The 23020-nt window shown below is 45.8% G+C and overlaps 1 long non-coding RNA gene across 1 annotated transcript in view; it reads right to left on the bottom strand.

Moving 5' to 3' along the window:
• LOC146797785 (uncharacterized) overlaps positions 1-18801 on the bottom strand; it is a 34916-nt gene extending 16115 nt beyond the window's left edge. Inside the window, exons 1-2 of the long non-coding RNA XR_014968535.1 lie at positions 18468-18801; positions 1163-1356 (exon numbers count right to left, since the gene is read on the bottom strand). This is a non-coding gene — a long non-coding RNA (uncharacterized LOC146797785). The remainder of the gene's footprint in view (positions 1-1162; positions 1357-18467) is intronic.
• Positions 18802-23020: the final 4219 nt, after the last annotated feature.

Genomic DNA, 23020 nt, shown 5'->3' on the forward strand with positions numbered 1-23020 from the left:
GCACCTGTCATTTAAGATTCATAAACATATTCAGTTTATATGTTTGCCCAATATGTATTTGGAGGTGGGAGAAGTGGACGTTGAATGCTTACAGTGGTAGTGTTAGACTTGAGAGCCTTAGGGCAGTCTTCCCCCAAATGTTTTGACTGCTTGCCTCCAATTTTGCTGATCTTCTTTTTATAGGATTATGTGCAGTTTACCACTGCTGACCAGTGCTAAAGTGCATGTACTCTCTTCACTAAACATGGTTTGATTGGCATGCCTCTAAATGGCATATCAATTACCTATAAGTCCCTGGGAAAGTGCAGTACATTTGTCCAGGGCATGTAAATTAAATGCTACTAGTGTGTCTGCAGCACTGATTATGCCACCCACTTAAGTAGCCCTTTAAACATGTCTGAGGACTGCCACTGTAAAGCCTGTGTGTGAAGTTTCCACTGCCATGTTCACTTGGCATTTAAAATATCTTGTCAGGCCTTAAATGCACCTTTTATTACACATAAGTCACCCCTAAGGTAGGCCCTAGGTAGCCCATAGGGCAGGACGCTTTTTAATTAAAAGATTGGACATGTACTTTTAAGTTTTACATGTCCTGGTAATGAAAAAATCCTACATTCATTTTTCACTACTGTGAGGCCTACCGCTTCCATAGGTTAACATTGGGGATTCCTTGTTACATCTAATGCGCTGTTCGTCCCAATTGGAAGTAGGTAGCACTGTCATGTTTAGCACCTATGGAATTGTAATGATACATTCTCTTTAATGGTAAAGTCAAATTTATCATTACAATTTTAAAAATAACACTTTTGGAAAGATGGCATTTTCTGCTCTTAGTCCTGTGTGCCTGCAGCCTGTCTCTAATACACGTCTGGGGTGGGGGACAGCTGGACTTTGTGTATTTTCTATAGAGAGCCACACACAAAGGGAACTTAGGTGTGACTTAATGGGTCTTGCTGGGAGGATGGAAGGAAGGAGTTGGGCATAGCCTCACACAGTCAGGCTTTGCAGTCGGCACTGCTCGCAGCAGCGCTCCTTACCCCGCCCGTGAGCTCTGCCTGCCGACTCCTTGAGGCACGCAAAAGGGAGGGATCCGCAAGGGAAATGCGCTTTGCATTCCATCACGAACTCCGCCAGGCCTCCCTTGATTTTTTTCCCCGCTTACCTGCATTCTCTTTTCTGCGCCGCAAGTGTAGAGACGGCTTGGGTGTTTCTCTCCCGGATTCCTGCGGTGCTCTGTTTCTTCCGGGTTGATGTTCCTCTTCCGGGGCATAACGTTGTCCTGAATTTCCCTCGTCAGTCAGCCTGTTTACTCCCCTCCTGAATACAGCATTTTCCCAAGCTGTAAACTTCTGGTACCTGCATATCAAAAATATACAAAAGAGGTATTTCTAAGAATCCTAGTTCTTAATCAAGGTAGGATGCATATTATTGAAGTATCTAGTGGCTTAGGATACTTCTCTGATTTAATACTCCTTCAGTCATTGTAGACGGTGCTTCCTGCCTTGAACTTATATCATTTCAAGATTTCTTCATATCTCTCACTCAAAATAAAGAGAGATTGTCTTTTAACCTCTTCTTCTTCACTGTAAATTACTCACTTAGACCCTGCACCTTTTTGTGCCACACATTTTCTTCCTTTATTATTTCTCCTGACTAGGAAAATACGTTTCTTTGTTTGTTTCATGGTTTTCAGGCGAGATATATGTTTTTTTGTGGGTCCGTTTATTCTCTACGGTAGTTGTTGTTAAGGTTGGTATGTTTCACATTTATCATTGTTTACAGTTTACATTCTGCAGTCCTTATGAACAATAAGTGTGTGTTTATTTTCTATATACATTCTGTGAGTTTCTCGCTTTAGTTTTTTGATATGGTCTTCTTACAACTGCCGAACCTGCAACAGGTAGAACACTAGAATAGCCACATATGTTTACAGCGAAACTCTAGACCCGTGTGTGTTTTTTCCCATTAGGAATCCTGGTAACATCGGATCAGACAGACCAGTCAACTCTACTCCTTCTTCCTTTCCTTGTTTTGTTTCCCCTTCTTCCCCACCTTCCCTTTTTGGCTTTGACTGTGTTGGGCAGAAGAGGTGGGTGAGGGAAGTAGGGAGCTACCATAATTCCGTCCATTTTGCCCCTGCGGAAAACCTAGGTGAGCCTCACACACAGTCACACCTAAATAGACTGTGTCCTATCCCCACACAAAGATCTGCATATCCCCTGCAGTGAGTCTGGAACCAGGACAGGAAGGGAGGACCTCTGTGCACTTCAAAGCCCTTATTTTAAGTATTCCACACTTCAAAGGCAACACTGGTTTAAAAAGAACTGGACGTCTGACCTCACCACTTCAGTACACTTCTGGACCTGTGGGTACTCTTCTAGGAAGAAGGACTGCTGTGTTGTTGAAGGACTACCACTCTGCTGGACTGCTGCTCTGGAAGAACTGCTTTCTTACTAGGATGACCCGTTGCATGATGCCATCCTTGCCTGAGTGAGAAGGACTTGACCCACATCACTTCAATCCTGACCCAAGGTCTTGCGTCCTGGTCTGAAGCCTTAGGGACATCTATCAAAGACTTCCAACCACCCTGCTACAACACCTGGACTCTGCCATCTGTGAGTCTTGCCCTGCCAGGTGGTGCCTACCCAGTACTGAACCATTGGAAGTGGGTATAAAGTGCTGCTCCAGCACAAATCCACACATCGATGCTGTTGCGCCACTCAGAACCGGCGCGTCTCCATTGACGACGATGCATCAACACTGCTGTGTGGATTGAGTGCTTTGCATCACCATCTGCACGCGCATCGCCTCTACTTCGGTCACATCTTCAATATTGCACGGCTCGGAGGTCACACATTGTCTTTATCATAAGTATATGCCATGATGTAACGCCTCCTCTGCTCCTCACATCTCCCTCAACATCGATACAAACAAACTACTTTTGAAAGGGCTAAAACTGGGCTCTGTATTCAACTCGTGCTCCAATGTGGTCGGCCGGACCTTTTGTATTTGACTCGGTCCAGCGCGACCAGATAGCCCCGGCTGGCACTTCATACTTCCAAGCACTACATTTCAGTTTATTCATAACTCAAGTTCTACTTATTGGATTGTTGTCATTTTGGTCTTGTTTTTTGTTCATTAAATTAAGCTCCATGTCTCTAACCAGGTGTGGTATCTTTTTGTGTGGTGTTTTCATTATTTTATCAGTTTGAATTGTTGCACAAATACTTTATACATTGCCTCTTAAGTTAAGCCTCACTGCTCTGTGTCAAGCTACCAGGGGGTGAGAACAGGTTAATGTAGGGTGTGTTTGTGACTTAATCTGACTTGGATTGTGGTTCCTGCTTGGACAGTATGCATAATCCTGCCAACCAGAAACTCAATTTCTAACAGGTAGGATAAGATGATGGGTTTATCTTGCTTCCAGACTAACCAGCATAGATAAATACCTTCACATTAGATAGCACAGGGTCTTAGGTGGCTCTCTATGAATCAGCCAAGCAGATTGCTACAGACATTTAGGCCTCGATTATGGGTGCCTCAGGGACCAAGTGCTATTTATCACAACCTTTAAAAACCAATATTGTGGGGTTTGGAGCTTACAAGGTGAAATAAACAGCAACTAATCCAAGTTTCCCTGTTTGCAACAGGGAACAGCATGCAGATTTTGGTCCTTTCCACTCCAAGTTAGGAATGTTCCAGTATTTACCAGATTTTTTCATCCAGTAGATATCAGCAGGTTTGACCTGCTGATATTTACCTGTTAAAAACTCTGAGAGGGTCAGAAATCTCTGGCCCTCTCGTAATTGAGACACCTGTGCAAACAGAAATTGCATAGGTGTTACAGTTTAACAAGGTAACTATAGTCGAAGCCTTTGGGCTCAATTACAAGGAGCTTCTTAAATTGCGATCGCTATTCAAATGACTGCTTGCACTGGGATCGCATTTACAAGCGATGAGATGTTTATCGCACCCGGTAATTACCAAGTGCAATAAAGAGCATGCCCTTCGTTAAATTTAACAAGAGGAAAAGGCTAAGTATTTACCGGTACACACAGATTTAGTGCTCTAAGCACTAAAATCCACTTGTTATTCCCTAAAAGCTCAGACTATGCTCCGATGAATTCCAAAGGAGTTTGTACCGGAATTTCCTTGAGCGCAGTAAGTATCACATTCGACTGGACCTGCTCATAATCAGTTCCTTAGTGGTCTTCTAACAAACTGGTTAGTATCTTCACAAGGACATGCTTAGATAGTGGAGGACGTATGCAAATTTATTTTAAAATATTAGGCCTTCTCATTGTTGCTCACACTGCCAGTCAGCCAGCCTGGGCCAAACTGATTTGCATCTTATTGGACAAGGACAAAAAAACAAATCAAGAAATGTGAGAGGATCAACAGCTAACCATGGGCAAACCAAGTCTGTTGTATTAAATGATTAACACAAATGTTTGTAAAACACTCTGGACCTGATTCACAAGGGCCTCTGCACTGATGATGGAGGCCCGCAGTCTTGGGGGAATATTCGCAATCAAGGTGAAATCTCCACAATGAAAATTCTCACTGCGGTGATTCTATTACAGGACTGGAGGTTTCAGATTATTGCTTCTCTTTCTTTACTGTCAAATCACAGCAGCCAATGAAAAAACGTTTCATAATAAACATAAACTACATTTCCCATGGTGCTGTTTCCACCAATCATGTCCCATCAGACCCTATAAGAGTCACCAGCTCCTTCCCATGAGCCTCTTTCTTTGCTGCTCATGGCAGAGATAAGTGCTTTATTTCATTTACATTAAGCTTTGTATAGCGTAATTACAGTCAGCTGTTTTCCATAAGGGCACACGCTTATCGGAAAGAGCAGCAGGGGTAGTAAATATATTTACATGTATTACATGTCTGATAGTCTGATTTAATTTCATTTATTCACTTAGTGTGCTAGTGCATTGAATTTTGTTACACGCTGGCTGCGCGGAGTGTATCAGTCCAGTTCGGGCAGAGTTAATTGTTCCCGGTTCATGGTAGGGAACGTGAGGGCACACCAAGGTAAGTGGTGTAATTTATGCCTTTTTTCTGGTGGTGCTGATGGTTGGAAGCCTTCCCTAGTAACAGGCCCGCCAGAAACAGGAGAGCCTTCGTCACCCAAAGTGTGTAGCCCGATTGAGCTACTTTTGGGTGGATTTGTGCTATGCACGTCGAGCATTGCCCCCTGCTCGCACTGAGGCTCAAAATAGCCCGGTGCACACTGCGAGCAACGCCGTCTGTGATACCCCTGACCGGCTGAAATAACAGTTGGCCCCAGGAGTGAGTACACACTCACGAAAGTGTATTTTGGCTCTTGACGGCCTGAGAGTGGGGCTGGAATAACTATTGAACACAGCCTTGCTGAGGAGCTAAGCACTTTGCTGTCTTTTTAGTGCACGTGGGTTGGCTCCCACCTGACTTCTCCAACACTCACTTAGAATTCCTATATTAATATTGTCAAAAGTGAGATAAGTGAAATTGCAATAGAAGAGTGGGTTAGATACCAGGATGAAGTGTATGCACCCTTTTATGATGGACAGCAGGATACTGTATTGGAAGATAATAATGTTGACGCCCTGTCTGTGAAAGTACGGTCCCGAACACTGTGCAACAAGCCTTGGCAGCAGCATTAAAGCCCATTACCAGGCAACTGGAAAGCTTTGCGAAGCGAGATGGCTTCCAAAACTCGCTTGATTCCCAAGAGGACCTTTAGTCGGGCTGACATTGTTCACCCCTGTTCCTCAGACTGGGCCCCGGCCCCTGAGGTGGCGGAATACCTTCACGGCAATCTTAGAAAAGGTTTTGTCAAAGAAGTGCGCAACAGGTTACGATTCGAGCGTCCTCGACCTCACATCCCAGACAAGGTCACAGAGACACCTGATATCGATGCCAACCTATTGATCTTTCTTAAAAAATTCGCAAAGGACCCCAAAAAGGGTATCGACTGTGCCTGGTGGGGCTGCCAGGACAAACTCTTGGATGTGGCAGGACCCTTAGCCAAGATTCTGGAGATGGCCCCTGTGGCAAAAGAGTCAGCCAGTCCAGTGGATCTAGACATTCTCGCGGGCTGTACACAGAGAGCGATATGCCTTCTGGGCCACGCTAATTGTGCCATCTCTACGGAGAAACGTAAATAACTTCTGATGAGGATGGACTCGAAGCTCACAGAGTTAGCCTCGCCTGAACCAGGTCCCCTTGCAGAGGGCAATCTCTTTGGTGAGGGATTTGTTAAGGATATCTCAAAGTAATTGGGTACTTTTATGTTGCTAGACAAGGCTCAGTCAGGGATCAAACAAGTGTTTCAGGCTGGCCTTTTTAACAGGGCCTGGCGAGGCAGAGGATGCTTGCCAGGCCGTCGGTATCACCAAGGTCCTCCCAGAGGGGACTATGGACGCGGTAGAGGCGACTGGGACTCTAACAGAGGCGGAATCTTTTACCCTATACGACAAAGGTTCAACAAGCGTCAATTCAACAGAGGTGACCACAGAGCAGGATTTCAGGCCCAAAACCCTACAGGTAAGAGTAACAGAACTATCTCATGTACCCATGGGGGGTCGTACTCAGTTCTTCATACACAATTGGAGAGTGTTGTCCCAGGATGCATGGATTATACAGACTATTCAGGGTTTTCACCTAGAATTCTATCAAACCCCATTCCAGGACAAATATCTGAGACAGCTCAGGTTTTTCCAACAAGAATGTGCTTTTATAGGCGCAGAAATGGAGGAATTGCTGCAGAAGCGCGCAATTGCTTATGACAACAGGGCTCGCGGCTTCTGCAGCAATGTCTTCTTCTTGCAGAAGAAGGGTGGTGGTCACAGGTTGGTGTTAAATCTGAGGGAATTTAATCACTTCATGGTTTACAAACATTTCAAGATGGAGGGTATCCATCTATTAGCAGATCTACTAAAAAGGGAGATTGGATGGTCCGTCTGGACCTAAAGGATGCTTACCTGACGATTCCTATATTCCTTCCCCATCGGCGTTTCCTGCAGTTTCCATGGAGGAACCGGTGGTTGGAATACTTGGCCCTTACTTTCGGGCTTTCCTCTGCTCCATAGTGTTTAACCAAAGTAATGAAGCCGGTGATAGCCCATCTCAGAGAACCGGGAATTTGCATGATAGTATATCTAGGCGATATACTTATCATAGCTCAGAATCAATCACTAGCAAGTCTTCATTTACAGATGACAATGTCCCTTCTGCAAAATTTGGGATTTGTAATCAACAAACCCAAATTGGCCTTACGTCCCTCTCAGACGATGGACTTCCTAGGTTTTGTCATAGACTCACAGACAACTCAGCTGAGTCTTCCCAGGTCCAAACTACTGGATCTCAAGAAAGAGCTCACATCAGTGTAACCAAACAGATGGTCTCTCTCAGGTCAATTGTCAGAATCATGGGGTTACTGGCATCCTCAATACAAGCTATTTTCCCGGGCCCTCTTCACTACCGGGCCCTTCAGAGACTATAAATTCCACACCTGCGAAAGGGTCTGCCTTGTACAGATCGGGTCCTTCTGACACAGGAAGTGAGGGAAGAGATGCAATGGTGGTTGGGCCACGTAGAGGCGTGGCTCGGCAGAGCTATATTCGGTTCTCAGCCAGAAGTCATTATCGAATCAGACGCCAGCCGTTGGGGCTGGGGAGCACGCTGCGGAGATATTTCCACAGGAGGAAGATGGTCTCTTCAAGAATTATCCCTCTAAATCAATTGTCTGGAGTTGTTAGCAGGGTCATTTGCGATACGAATGCGCTCCCCAAACAGGCCTCTTGTTACATTCTTCTCAGGATGAACAATATCTCTGCAGTGAGATATATCAACAAGTTGGGAGGCACAAGGTCATCCCAGCTAGTGGAAATAGCGAAAGATTTTGGCACTATTGCCTGAAGCATCAGATATCGGTGATAGCGGAATACATTCCGGGACAGTCGAACATTGTCGCGGACTGGAATTCCAGGTATCTAAAGGATTACAGTGACTGGCAACTCCAACCTCAACTGTTCCAATGGCTACAGACATTGTGGGGTCCTTGCAAGATAGATATCTTTGCATCCAGACTGGACCGGCACCTGCAGACGTTCTTCAGCTGGAGACCGGACCCATTAGCGAGAGTGACAGACGCCTTCTCCCAGAAGTGGTCAATGAATCTGAATTATGCCTTTCCCTCTTTTATCCTAATCCCCAGAGTGACGACCCAGATAGCCTGACAGCAAGCAGAGGTGATTTTGGTGACCCCCTGTGGAAGTCGCAGCCCTGGTTCCCAATATTATTGGAGATGAGTTTCGACTTCCCCAGGATGCTCCCTTGGTCCCAGACGATGGTCCAGGGCCCTCACGGAGAACTGCATCCGATGGGGACATCGGGACAGTTGTCCCTGCTGGCATGGAGGCTTTCCGGCAACAATGGAAAATGCCAGGAATTTCAGACAAGTCTCCCGAATTCATTAAGCAAGCCTGGGCCCCTTCCACATGGAAGAGATATTCCTCAGCTAGGAAATGCTGGGTACGTTGGTGCATGGAACGGCACGTGGATCCCAATGGGGGCAGAGTTATCCCATATTGTAATTTTCCTGTCTGATAAAACTTCAGAAGATTTAGCATTTTGATCAGTAAATAATTTCAGATCAGCCATCTCCGCAGGACATACACAGATGGACAGAAAACCAGTAGGTATGCACCCAGTGGTGTGTAAGTTACTTAAGGGAATTAGAGTGGCTAATCCACCAAAACCGAAATAATCCAGTTTGTGGGATGTATCATTGGTCATAACTCTTTTTGACAAATGGCCGAGTAATGCTTTGTTATCTAGGAAGCAGCCATAAGATAAATTAGCTATGCTTTTGTGTTTATCTGCCTGCAGACGCTCTTCAGACGTGAAAGCTCTAGACATTACAGGAAGAGTATTCACTTCGGATGGCGTATCTTTTAACATTACTGGCAGGAAAAAAACTGTCACTTAGCATTGATTTTAACACTTTCCCCAGCAATGATAAGTTGTGAGTAGTGCAATGCCTTAAAGCGTATAAAAAATTTACCCGGTCCTTGCGACCAGAGGGTTCAACACAATTATTGATTGCTCTGCAAAAAATGTTCAAGCCTGTATCTGCAGCTACAATAGCCAGATGGTTAAAGTCAGTTATGAAAGAAGCTGGTATTGATACCCAGATATTTGGGGCGCGTTCTGTAAGTGGTGCCATGGCATTCAAAACTTTTATGTTGGGTTCAACTATTCAAGACATTATGAAATCTGCGGATTGGTCATCTGAGTCTACGGTTAAACATTTTTATTATAAACCGGTGGGTGATATAACTCCTGTGGTGTTTGATAAGCATTAAACGAGCAATAATCCGAAGCCTCCGGTCCTGTAATAGAATAAAAATTTGCTAGCATTCAATTCTATTAAAGACATGGAGGCGAGGATTATCCCACCCGGTTGTATATCAATGTTTTCTTACAATGATTACCCACTCGTATGTATTTGTATTCTGTTCAACAGAGATTATGGGTTTGTCTGTTTCATTTATTCCAGGTTCGGAAAAGAAATCAGAATAATCGTCCTTCTGGTTGAAGAGGTTGGACCAAGTCCCAGTTCTTGGTTAAAGTTCTTCCACGTTGGAGGATACATTGGTGGATTTTTTAAATTAATGTTCGCACTTGGACTAATGGACTCGAGCAAAGAAAGAGGCTCATGGGAAGGAGATGGTGACTCTTATAGATAGGACATGATTGGTGGAGAGAGCACCATGGGAAATGTAGTTTATGTTTATTTAAAAAAAAAAAAATTAGTCCTCATATGTCACATCAGTATTTGTTTAGGAGTTTAAATGGAATTCCGGCTCTGCCTGCAGGCTAGATTAAGGATCCCAATCTCTCCTGATGGAGGTGATGTACCACATCTCGGGTACGCCCAGGCCTAGCCGCCTTTCCCTTTATTCATTATCTACAGGTATTTCCCTGGTTTTGTATGAGTGAAGCCTGAGCCTAACTAAAACGACACTGTAACCTTTGTTTTTTAATATATATATATATATATATATATATATATATATATATATATATATATTATCCGAAAACGCGTAATGGCGACGGGAGAGTAAACACATCTTAAAAGCACCTACTTGGGTCCATGTCTGTACTGTGGAGCTATCTTCATTATGCAGCGGAAAAAACGCAATATATATATATATATATATATGAACACCAAACGCGATCTTCCTCGCCGTCAGGAAGTGGGAGAAAGCACACGGACGCCAAATCGTGCTTCGAAGTATTTTAATGAACGTCAGCACCCACACAGCACGCTATTACGCGTTTCGGCCACAAGGTGGCCTTGATCATATATATACAAAACACTCCCCCGCCGTTTAGCGCTTCACTGTGCTGAAGAAAGAAGCGCGGACCACATCTCAGTGCATACAATCAGTTTATTGTCTTAAGGTATGCCAGCCATCACGCGTTTCAACTCCGTAGAGCCTTGATCACATGACACGCCATAAAGTCACCTGACTATTTAAATACCATTTTTTCAGTGCTTTTTTTCAAACTTTTAAAGTGACAGTGCATATTATCAAATCGTGATACTTATTTGGTGTTTGCGTCGTTTGTTACATGATGGTATGAATACCTAATACATTATTTGCCGCTTCGATGTTTTTGTTTTCAATATATTTTCTAAAAAATATATATATCTGTATATATACATTGGTATAACATTTTTGGAACAACAGTAATTTGTGCGAAATCTATAAGTAGTCTTTATAAATACAGAAATAAATAAATATGTAAATACAACATGTATAACATTTATAAAAACCCATTTTTAGTTTTCATAAAATTCGTAAAAAGTGGTCATCCACATTTTTAGATGCTATTATGATTTAAATATCAAGTCGATCTTTTTCTGTCCATGCATATTTTTCTATGTCACACAATTAGAGTTAATTACTGTAGCGCAATGATCATAAAATACCATTAAATACCTGATTTAGAAGTGGAGACTTGTATTGTTACGATAGTTTCTCCCTCATGTATTATATCAATGTAAAACTTTTAGCAGCCTGAACCTACAAGTCTAATGTGCAAAATGTGCAGATTATGTACAGATCACATTGATCTTTTTGACAAAAGCCTTGGTCAATAGTTATTAAATAACTAAAAAAACGTGAGTATGTAAAAAAACAAGATTAAAGCCCATATCTTGGGGTGACTTCTATATGAACTGAGGCTCATAGTTGTTGCATCATAATAGTTTGTGCCACTAGAATGTTGTTAGATTGATATAAAGCGAAAAAGAATATTTTTGTAATCTGTTGTATATCAAACTAATAATCATTGAAAGGTTTGAAAATAGCGGTAGAAGGTCGTAGTGTTGGGCAATTATGCATTATTATCTTATTTATAGATATGTGTACAGATCATCTGTGTTGCCTTGAGGCCCTTAGGTCTTTTAGAATCTAGTTCTAAAATAAAACGAGTTTCTAATTGTCTTAAAGATCTTTCTCTGTTGCCTCCACGGTTAATGAATGGCACACAGTCTATTATAAGATATTTGAGGTGTTTGGGATCTGATTGATGGTATTCCATAAAGTGCCGGGCCACCGGATACACAGGGTCTTGGTTAGTGATTGCTCTGATATGCTGCAGAATCCTTTTGTGCCCCTGCAGCTTGGTACTTCCCACGTACCTAAGCCCGCAGGGGCACATCAGAACATATACAACATATTCTGTTTTGCAGGAGAGGGCTTTGTTAATGGTTTGTTCTTGTTCACTAAATGCAGTTCTGTATGTCAATGTGTTAATGCCACATTGGCACGCTTTGCAGCTCCGGCATTTAAAAAAACCTTTTCTCTGACTTAACCAATTTCCTTTTGGTTTGTCTACCGGATTATTCTGTACCAACCTGATCCGCATATTGGGCGCTCTTCTGTTGGTAATGGAGAGTTTAGATGGTAAGGTAGGTCCTAAGATTGGGTCATTCTTTATCAAAGGCCAATTTCTCTGAACAAGCCGGTTGATTTCCCTACTTTGTTTGTTGTATCCTAATATCATCCGAAAATCATCATTAGATGTTTTTTTAGATTTGGATGGTATCATGGGTGTCTCACTGGTTGGCCCTGTTGTTTCACTCTTTATGATAGCTGCATTTATACATTTTTTAGTGTACCCCCGTTGGAGAAATCTCAAACGGCTATTCTGTTGGGCCTTCAGTAGTTCACTATCGGTACTACAGATGCTTTTCAGCCGGATCATCTCTCCATATGGGATACTTTGTATAAGGTGCTTGGGGTGTAGGCTGGTTGCATGTAGCACTGAGTTTACCGCTGTGGGCTTTCTATGGATTTTGGTCTCAATCTTCCCCCTTTCTATGTAGACTTCCACATCTAAAAACGTAACCTTTTCAGCACTGATATGAATGAATGATGAATGAATGAATGAATAACAGATTTATAAAGCGCAACTCAGCCCACTGGGCGTCAAGGCGCCTAACCAAAGCTAGATATATAAAATAAACTTGCTTACTGGTAGGAATTAATAAAACACCATGTTTTTAGGGCTTTTTTAAACTGGACTAATGACGGTTGAGCCTTAATTTCTGCAGGGAGGGAATTCCATAAACGGGGAGCCAGATTGGAAAAAGCTCTACCACCCCATCTGACTTTCTTCACCCGAGGAACTACTAATAAATTCTTCTCAGAGGAACGCAGGCTCCTACTGAGAGTATAGGGGGTTAGCAGAGAACCTAAAGCGTTAGAGGATCCAGAAGATAGGGCTCCAAACACCAAGCACAAGAGTTTAAAAGAAATCCTCTGCTGGATTGGAAGCCAGTGCAGACTTTTCCTGGCTAAAGTAGCAGAGGTCAGAATGGGTGCAGCGATAACAAATCTTGCTGCGGCATTCTGTACCACCTGGAGGCGAGAGATGAGACCCTTGTTGATGTCAGCATACAAAGCGTTACAGTAGTCCAATCTTGAACCCACTAGGGCAACTACCGTCTGCTTACGAGCCTGAGGGGAGAGGTAGTGAACAATTCTCCTCAGAATCTTAATAACCCCCCCAGCAAGTGGCCACCGTTCTATTGACCTGTAGAGTCATATTCAGTGAGGTGTCAAATATAACGTCGAGATTTCTAGCCAAACCAGGTGGCGTAGGCCAGGTTCCCAGAGATGGGGGCCACCACTCATTGGACCAGACACTGGTTATTACCAAAGATCAGCACCTCTGTTTTTTCACCGTTCAACTTCAGGGAATTTTGGATCATCCAGTCTGCAACTGCTTGCATGCAGTTCCTGAAGCTGAGTGCAGAGGTGCAGGCCGAATGAGCTAAGGACACCATAATTTGGGTATCATCGGCGTATGACACCACCTCCATCCCCTGAGATTTCACCAGCCTGGCAAATGGGGCCACATAGATGTTAAACAGGGCCGGACTCAAGGCCGACCCCTGTGGAACCCCACATTGCAGGGATTTGGCAGGGGAGAGAAACTCACCAAGTTTAACCCTCTGCTCTCTTAGCTCTAAAAAAGAGGACAGAAGGCTTAGGGCCGGGCCCGCTACTCCTAGCTCCCTCAAACGAGACGTTAGAGTTGAGGGAGACAGGGTATCAAAAGCTGCCGTAAGATCCAATAGGACCAGGAGTGTGGTCTGACCTTGATCCACCTTCAGTCGGAGGTTATTTACCACCATAGTAAGAGCCGACTCCGTACTATGGAATTTTCTGAAACCATGCTGGGAGTTGTCCAAATAACCAGAGGAGTCCAGAAAGGCCGACAGGTGAAAATTCAGGTGGGATTCAAGCATTTTAGCTGGAGCGGGCAGCAAAGATATCGGATGGAAATTTTTCAGTATTTCTGGGTCCAAGGTGGGCTTCTTAAGCAAAGGCCTCACTATCGCCTTTTTCCAGGCTACTGGGAAGGTTCCTTGTGCCATGGCATCGTTCATCACCTCCAGCAAAGGAGGTAATAACGAATCCTGACATGATTTCAACACTTTCAGGGGACAGGGATCCAAAGGAGAGGCAGATTTGATCTTTTTCAGCAAAAGCTCAAGCTCCTCAAGGGACAGCGAAGGAAAATGAGTAAGGGTCTTAAAAGGATTTCTATTCCACAACTCCATTTTTTCCAAGGCCAAGGAAGGATAAGTTCCCAAAGTGCTCCTCTGAGATTCCAGGGAGAGGTAGATGTCCTCGATTTTGTTGTGGAAGAACTCCGAGATTTTATTACAAAGCTCTTGCGACCCTACCACAGGATCAGGCACTTGAAGAGAACAAAGGGAGTCCATGATCTTTAAAAGTTCCTTAGAAGACGAAAGGGATAAGGTGAGATTAGAAAAAAACTCCTGCTTTTCCTTTATAACCCTGGCCTTATAATCTCGCAGCAGATGTTTATATGTCTCTCTTTCCCTAGGATCGCAGAGTTTCCGCCATTTTCTTTCCTGTCGTCTAACGCCCTGCCTCAGAAGCCTTAATGGCTCAGAGAACTATGGAGCAGAAGGTTTACATCTTGCTGCATACCGAAGGGAAGTTGGGGCTAACACATCAACCGCTCTAGAGATGGAATTAGCAAGCTCTTGCGCAGCCTCACCTGCATCCTTAGAAGAGGAATGTGAGATAGCCCCTATGAAAGGAGTGAGAGACTCATTGGTAATGTTCTTATAGCACCTTTTAGGTACTCTATTAGTAGACCTCAATTTAGGCGCTCCTACAAGGGGAACTGCTAGTTCCAAAGGCACCGCCAAGTGGTCGGACCAGATCAGCCGTAAGGGGGAACCGACTGACAACCTCATCTAAGATATGTCCTGCTCGATGGGTTGGACTACTTACCAATTGGCCAAAGCCACATGCGTCCAGCGAATCGACCAATGAACGTGTATCATTGGAACCCAAATCCTCTAAATGAAAATTTAGATCTCCAAGAATGGTCAGATGAGGCTTACCAAAATAAGGTTCCAAAATTCTAAACAACTCACAGCTAAAATTAGATCTAGGTCCAGGTGGTCTGTAGATAAGAACACCTGTAAAAGATACAGACTGGGAGCAAGAAATACAGAAGTACATGGCCTCAAACGAGTCTGAAGACTCGGACAAGGCTTTAGTACTACAAACAAGGGACGATTCATGGAGAATAGCCAGCCCTCCTCCCCTACATCTTGTTCTATCGAGTCTCTGCAAAGCATAGCCATCAGGAACAGCCAGCCTTAGGTCGTGACCAGCAGAGTCCGACGCCCAGGTTTCAGTAACAAAGACCCAGGAAGGTTTCCTTGCGGTCACAAACTCATGGAAAGCCACATTATTTTTAATCAGAGACCTAGCATTGACTAGGAAGCCCTTTCGAAGTTGGATATCATTCCCTTGAGTGATAGGAGCTTGAATCACCCCATTATTAGAACACGAGGGGCGTAAAGTGTCCTTACAAGTATGACAAACCGTAGTGCGTAAAAGGCCTACCGGCGAAAAACTATGGTGACAGACTAAATGGGAAGGCTTTAGAGCAATCAGTTCCTGAAATGAATATAAACCAAGTACCTGAGGCGACAGATACATATCCTCAATGCCCAGCTGTCCTGCAACGCGTCCTCAGCGCGGACGGGCGCAGACGGGCTGAACTCAGGCGGAAAGCCGGCGACCCCGCTGCGCGATTCCGCTGCGCGTCGGCATGACCCCCTTAAATAGCGGTCTAGCGTCCTTATGACAACTAGAGCGTCCAAACTCCAAAATGGCGCCGCCAGGCGTCCCAGAGTTCCCCCAATATGGCCGGCAAACGTTCGTATTCACCAGGGAAAGGACCCGCCCAACAGCGGTGACAACAAGATTTTTATCGTGCAAGTAAGAGGGCGCAAGTTAAGATCAGGGGAAAATATCAAATAAATTGCAACCAAAATATAAAAAGGGATGTTAAAAAATACCAGGAGTAAGCGATATAGCAGGCGAGTAAATGCGCAGCGCGCTCTAAACGCTTTCAAATAGCAAGATGTAAAGTGCAAATTAATATCGTTTATAATTAGTTCATCAATGAATATTTTGGCCTCTATCTCAGAACCATGCCATATCAAAAACAGATCATCTATATAGCGCCACCAACATTTTACTTTTTTCTCTAGAGTGTCTGAAACATTTCTAGGTAGGACCAGTTCCTCCCACCAACCCATATGGAGACAGGCGTTACTGGGGGAGAAACTGGCCCTCGTAGCTACTCCCTGTAGCTGTTGGTAGACAGTGTTCTGAAATAAAAACAATTTGTTATGAAGACAAAAGTCAATCATGTCAATGAGCATTTTGTTGTGTGGTTTGTAAATAGCAGCCCGTTTTCTAAGGTAGTGTTTCACTGCTTTCAGGCCGTCGTTGTGATTGATGCTCGTATATAAAGCTGTGATGTCCATAGTTATCAATAGGTAGCCTTGTTGCCGCTTAAAGTCATGTATCTTTGTTAAAAAATCCCCAGTATCTCTTAAGTATGAGGGCAAAGCTTGTACGAACTCTTGAAGAAAGTAGTCTATATATTGTGACGTACTTTCTGTCAGATTATTTTTCGCAGAGATAATTGGACATCCAGGAGGTTTGATAGAATTCTTGTGTAGTTTGGGTATGAAGTATATTACCGGGGTAGTGGGTGTATTATTCCTTAAAAAAACATATTCATCCTTGTTAATTAACCCCAGACTCCTCCAGGCCATAAGTTTGCTGTAATAGCTATCGTATGTTGCTTTTAACCTCAATGGATCACTTCTACGGTAGCATTGTAGGTCTGTGAGTTAGCTTAATGCTTCTTTATTGTAATCTTCCTTTGCCCAAATTACCAAATTGCTGCCCTTGTCAGCATTTCTTATGATGCTATCTTTGTTGCTTGACAAGTTTTTCATTAGTTGTTGATATTTTATACTCTGTTTGTTCTTCTTTGTCCTGTGGGTGTCTTTATTCATTTTTTTGACTTTGGCATTCAGATCTTTAAGTCCCATTATAACTTGTTCATGGTATACATCTATAACATCCCTTGGCATGATTGGCACATAGACTGAACGTGGCTTGAACTTCGTAATTGCAGTTTTGTCATCAGTGTTTATTGTAGTGGTTATTGCTTGTTCATCTTGGTCGTTAGTAGATAGTGCCAATATTTGCATGTCTTTAAAGAGTAGCATATCGTGGTTTGTTAAACCATAGGCTTATGGGGAGCAGCTGAGGGGAGTTGAATATGTCACAATTGCTTTGGTGTTTCCCCCTTTGATGAGATTTTGTTTTTGAAGTTTTCTAATGGACTTGTAAACATCAATCCTAGTTGCGGCATAGTCGAACGAACTCTCCGGGCAAAAGGAGAGTCCCAGTGAGAGCAATTGTGATTCGGCTGTGTTAAGAGTCATTGATGTTAGATTAATCACCGTGATGTTATTGACATTGCCTTGTTCTCCCTTTATTTCCGATTCCACCGGCATGTTTGACATCGCATGGTTGGTTCTCCTTTGTTTTGCCCTTCTCCATTCTCTTCACTTGACTGTTTTTTTGCTGGTTGTTGTCTTTTTGCTCGAAGCGTTTTTTTTCTCTCCTCGACTAAAAAATCAAGTTCTTCACCAAAGGGAAATTGCGACTGGGACTCTTTTGTCTCTGTTATCAACCTCGGTTTCGCTTTCAATTGCTGAGCTTAAGTCAGAAGTGGACGAATTAACTTGTTTTGATCCTTTGTTACCTTTTGATGACATTTGATGGCTGGAGCTATATTTCGATATTTTCATGTTTTCATATTTTTTAGCAAAGGTAAAAATGCGTCCACATTCGAAATCAGCTTTATCTCTGTGATACTTGTACGTCTTGCGCTCCCTTATTTTATCTTCCTCTTTTTTTAAACGCTGTGTCATCTCATCTTTTAATCTCTTCGCTTCCTCATTCTGGCCCATGGTTTCCATTTCCACATTCAGATTGTCTATTTGTCCTTGTAATTTCAAACGATCTGACTCGGCATATTTGACTGGCAAAATTACTAGTCTCCTTGAAAATACCAGGTTTGTTTCCGCCCACTCTTTTAACATCTGTGTATCTGGCGTCTCATAGCTGGGGCAATTAGTATACGGAGACCCCGAGGAATCCTTCCCACATCTAAATAACGCTGGAGAGAAAGGCCCTCGCACCACTTACTCTGCTCGCTTCTCATTAACTTTTCTAAGCTCCGATATTTGTCATGGAGACTTACATTTTTCATTACTGTTGGTGCATTCTGGGCTACGTAGTTTGAACTCGGCGTGTTCATATCATCGAACATCGCTGTAGCAGCTGCCTCTCGATCTCTTAGCATATCGGCTGACATATCCTTAAGGTTATTGAATTTTATTATTAGTATTTAAGTAGACTACGAAGTAGTGAGTCTTTGCACGTCAATAATAATGAATGGCAAGTTCCTTACTTGAGTCTGTGGCACACCCCTCTACCCAGTGTAATCGCGTACTTTGCTGTTCCTACCTCTAGCCGCTGTCAGCACTTCTCAGGTCCTCCGACTCGAGTCCGTCCTGCCTCGCTTTGCTTCCGTAGGTTGCAGCATACGTTTTGTGCGTTACTGGGGGGCTGAACACACGATAATCCTCCTGGATTTCTTATTTGGTGTCCGTTACCAGACAGCGTCTTCCTTGCGCACTGTCAGCCCGACGTCGAGGGGGGGATCCGTGTACAACCGGGGAAGGCAAAAACCGGTTTGAAATATCCAAAACAATCATCCACCGTTTAGCGCTTCACTGTGCAGTTTATTGTCTTACGGTATGCCAGCCATAACGCGTTTCAACTCCGTAGAGCCTTGATCACATGACACGCCATGAAGTCACCTGACCATTTAAATACCATTTTTTCAGTGCTTTTTTCAAAATTTTAAAGTGACAGTGCATATTATCAAATCGTGATACTTGTTTGGTGTTTGCGTTGTTTGTTACATGATATATATATCCACTTCAAATGCCTGGCACTGAATTTGGACAGACTCCAGCACGCTAGGGTTCGCTGGGAAAAATTGGTTTATTTGGCACACAAAACAACAGTTTATACGGTATATATATATATATATATATATATATATATATATATACACGTATCACCGAGTTCCCTCGACTGCTGCTGGTCGACAAGCGGGACACGGGCACCAATTTCGTGCAAAATTGCTTCTTTATTTAGCTGACGCTCAGCATGGCAGAGGACATGTTTCGCCCATCAACTGGGCTTGATCACATCATATGTAATGTCGCGATACTAAGACTGACGCGACACGCAACGGCGTGCGCGTCAGGTCACGTGTATTGGAGCTGGAATAAATATGACGTCACTGATGCACGTCGGCAGAACGGCCACGGCAGCAGTGACGGAGCAAACGCACAAAGTGTCCCGTGTGTTATTCACCACGTGTGGGGATCCAGGTGGAAGAAGCTCACCGTAACAGAGCCCTGACGACACAACAAAGTGGCGACGAGGGTGGGCGTGCCCTCGTGGTCTGTTGCCTGCGTCCCGTTGGTGTGGCGGCCGGCGAGCGCTCCCCGCTCGCGGTGCTCGTGCCCCGCGGAGACGCGCTGCGATCCCTGTGCCCCGGTGCTGTGGCGGTGAATGCGAGCGCATCGGAGCGCTCCCGCTTGAAGGTGTAACCGCGCGGGGACGTCTGTTGCTTCGACGGCCCCAGCGCGCTAGTCTACACGTGCGCCACGCCCCCTGCCTGCCTGAGACGCGCGGAGCGTCTCCAACCCCCTGCCTCCTGCCTGTGGCTGCCTGGACTGCCGGTGGGCCCCTGCTCCTCAGTGCCAGTGAGTTGTGTGGTCGTGTAGATGGCCTGTCTGGAGGGCGGCCTGGGGGGAAGGAGGATCACCACGCCCAGCCCATAGTAAAGGCCCAGGAGGTCACGAGGGGAGAGCCATACACCATCCTCACACCCCTGCCCGACCGGGGGAGCGTCTGAAGAAGGTCACACCCGGCCTGTGAGCAGACCCTGCCATCTGTGAGCCATCACGGTCAAGGATAGGAGGAGGTCTCGCCCGGCGCAAGAAGCACACGTGTAGGAGGCCTCGCCTGGTACAGGCAGCGCACGTGCAAAATGGCGAACATCCCGCCGATTGAGCCATTCTCGGTGGAGGGGTCCCCATCCGCAGTAGCAGCCCGATGGAGAGACTGGGAAGATAGAGTGCGCATTTTCTTCGAGGCCACGAAGGTCCAAAGAGATCAAAAACACGCAATGATAATCCAACTTGGAGGAAAAGAGATTCACAACATAGTGAAGACGCTTGCGGAAAACACCCCCAAGACGCACACAACACTAATAGCGGCGCTTAACGAGTACTTTGAACCAATGGCGAACCGCGACTATGAACGTTTCATTTTCCGCCAAGCACGCCAATTGCCTGAGGAATCGCTCGACAAATTCCACGCTCGTCTCAAGAACTTAGCGGCCACCTGCGGGTTTCGGGATGAGACGGAGGAGATAAGAGGCCAGATAATACAGGGGTGCGCGTCCGTCAAACTGAGGGAAAGGATCTTGGAGGAATCCGGCAAGCCCCTAGCAGACATACTGACAATGGGCCGGACGAAAGAACTATCGAAAGCGCGCGCTGCGCACATGGAGGCGGCCCTACAAGCGCCAGTGAAGTCCGAGCCGGTCAACGCGGTGGCGGTCAAGCCAAAACAGAGATGGCCCCGACGAGGACCAGGCCCCGCCGCCCAAGACCAGCCCAAGTCCTGCGGGTATTGCGGTGGCTCGCCCCATGCCTCGGCAGAGTGCCCAGCACGAGGGAGGAAGTGCATGGGATGTGGACGCTTCAACCACTTTGAGAAAGTGTGCCGGTCAAAGAAGTTCCGAAAGCCCCGCCAAGCCGTAAACACAGTTGAGGAAGGAGGCCCCGTCGCCAGTGACATGGACGATGATGAAGAGGAAGAGAAGGTAATACACAGAGTACACATGATATGCACGGCGGTACGTAGGACCAGGAGGTTGCCGCAATGCAGCATCCGAGTAGGGTCGCAAGAGGTCACAACGGTCGTGGACACAGGAGCCAGCATCAATATCATGGCCGCTGCGATGCACAGATCCATGCACCCACAGCCAACACTACATCCATCGACGATCACGGTATTCGCATATGGACAGGAGGAGCCGTTGAAAGTACGGGGAAAGTTCAGGACTGTGATATCCCATGGGACGCGGTCAATAACGTCAAACGTCTATGTGACCGAAGACGGGCAAGGCATGCTCCTGGGCTGCAGAGCGGCAGAAGATCTGGGAGTGGTAACGTTCGCATTTGGGGTCCACCAAGAGTCAATACAACACACCTTGGAGGAGTTCGAGGAAATCTTCCACGGAATAGGCAAGTTCCGGGGGAAAGAGGTCCACCTACACATCGACCCCACTGTGCAGCCGATAGCACTTCGACATCGCCGCATAGCGTTCCACCTCAGGCCGCTGGTGGAAGCCGAGCTGAAGAAGCTGGAAGCGGCGGGAATCATCGAGAAAGTGTCAGGACCAACCCCATGGGTGTCGCCAATCGTTGTAGCGAAGAAACCCAAGCAACCAGGCGCGGTCAGAATATGTGTGGACATGCGGCTCCCCAACGCTGCCATCAAAAGGGAGCGACACATCACTCCGACCATCGATGACATCGTCGGGGAAATGGCAGGCGCCAAATGGTTCTCAAAATTGGACTTACGCTCTGGGTATCACCAACTCGTGCTGGACGAAGCGTCCCGGAACATCACCACGTTCTCCACGCACGTAGGTCTAAGGCGGTACACGCGGCTGAGCTTTGGAGTGTCGAGCGCTGCTGAGGTGTTCCAGAACGTAATACAAGAACTCATCGCTGGAATCCCTGGAGCGATCAACGTCAGCGATGACATCATGGTGCATGCCACGACCGTGGCGGAGCACAATGAGAGGCTGGTGCAGGTGCTACGACGCATACGAGACGCAGGCCTCACACTGCATCGGGAGAAGTGCGAATTTCTGTGCAGGAAGATCCAATTCTTTGGGTACACGTTCTCGGCGGATGGCGTCAACCCGGATCCAGACAAGGTAAAGGACATAAAGGAAGCGGCCGCTCCCGCAAACATCACGGAGGTGCGGAGTTTCTTAGGGATGGTGAACTACTGTGGCAGGTTCATCAAGGACCTGGCGAACCTCACGGCGCCACTGAGAGAGCTCACCAAGGAATCCACCTCCTGGACATGGGACAGTGACCATGATCGAGCGTTCGAGGAAATAAAACAGGCGCTCTCCGAAGCCACGACGTTGGCATTCTTCGATCCGGCCAAGCTGACACAAATTGCCGTCGACGCCGGTCCAGTCGGTTTGGGCGCAGTCCTGCTACAACGGAAGACAAGTGCTGAGGAATGGGCCCCGGTGGCATTTGCCAGCCGTTCGCTTACAGAGACTGAGCAAAGATTCTCACAAATAGAAAAAGAGGCAATCGCCATTCATTGGGGGTGTCATCATTTCCACCTGTACGTCTACGGCAAACCATTTGTTGTGACCACTGACCACAAACCACTGGTATCCTTGTTTGCGGGCACGTCCACCAAGCCGCCGCCGAGAATCGAAAAATGGATGTTGCAACTGCAAAATTATAACTGCAAGATCGAGTACCAACCGGGCGCCCGGAACCCGGCAGACTACCTATCTCGCCACCCTCGCAAAGCAACTCCCCAAGAGATGAAGGAGGCGGCTGAAACAGAAGAGTACGTCCGGTGCATCACTGCGCGATCGTGTCCCAGGCCAGTGTCCATGGCCAGCTTATCGCAGGCCACCAGTGAAGATGAGTGCCTACAGAGAGCAAGAGTGGCGGCCCAAAACAGTGACTGGAACCGGGCCAGAGAGGAGTGGAAAAGTTTGACGCCCAGGGCACGACAAATAATGGAGAGCTTATACAATGTAAGAATGGAGCTGACGGAAGACGGCACCGGATGTTTGTTGAGAGGCCACAGACTGGTCATCCCGGAGTCCCTAACCCAGAGAGTGGTGGATTTGGCCCACGTTGGCCACCAAGGTATAGTCAAGACCA

Source organism: Triturus cristatus, chromosome 9, assembly GCF_964204655.1.
Source record: "Triturus cristatus chromosome 9, aTriCri1.1, whole genome shotgun sequence".
Classification (NCBI taxonomy): Eukaryota; Metazoa; Chordata; class Amphibia; order Caudata; family Salamandridae; genus Triturus; species Triturus cristatus.